The following is a 544-nucleotide window of genomic DNA, read 5'->3' as shown; positions in this document are numbered from 1 at the left end:
ATGAATGTGGAAACTGAACAAATCATACCTCACAATAGCAAATCTCATAAAGTCATTAGAAGATGTAGCAATTAGAAGACACGAACCAAGACGAGGAGATAAGATTCAAAGAGCAATCCCACAGTGCATGGACCACCACCACGATCTGCATCAGAGAGAGAAGATATATTTTGTTAGCTTTATATACAACAACCAAAAAAAAAGTAGTATTAAGAACTGTAGGAATTAAAAATGCAAAGATAAAACCTACCAAACAAAAGAGAAGACGCACGCTTGACAACGACACAATCAAACGAGCAAATCACTGATCAATCGTAATATAAAATCCTCCGGAAACCTAAAATCAACAAAAAAAAAAAAAAACAAAGGGAAAATTAATATGAGAGAGAGCAAAGTTGAGTCAAATAAATCAATCATTGAAGGCGTGTCTGATTTTAGACAGTGGTTGGGCGAGAATAAATCGCAATGGAGAAAGTCACCTGCATATAGCACAAACACAAGTAAGTGAGCATTTATTGAACTACAAGGCAACGCCAAAAGAAAA

At 35.5% G+C, this 544-nt stretch overlaps 1 long non-coding RNA gene across 1 annotated transcript; it reads right to left on the bottom strand.

Moving 5' to 3' along the window:
• Window positions 1–7: 7 nt before the first annotated feature.
• LOC104774807 lies at window positions 8–544 on the bottom strand. The gene is made up of 3 exons (XR_765520.2): window positions 480–544; window positions 251–337; window positions 8–145 (listed from the first exon to the last, which is right to left on the bottom strand). It is a non-coding gene; the product is annotated as an uncharacterized LOC104774807 (long non-coding RNA).

Source organism: Camelina sativa, unplaced genomic scaffold (genome assembly GCF_000633955.1).
Source record: "Camelina sativa cultivar DH55 unplaced genomic scaffold, Cs unpScaffold05731, whole genome shotgun sequence".
Classification (NCBI taxonomy): Eukaryota; Viridiplantae; Streptophyta; class Magnoliopsida; order Brassicales; family Brassicaceae; genus Camelina; species Camelina sativa.
Note: the sequence above shows the minus strand (reverse complement) of the source record. Positions and strands in the feature narration are given on the sequence as shown.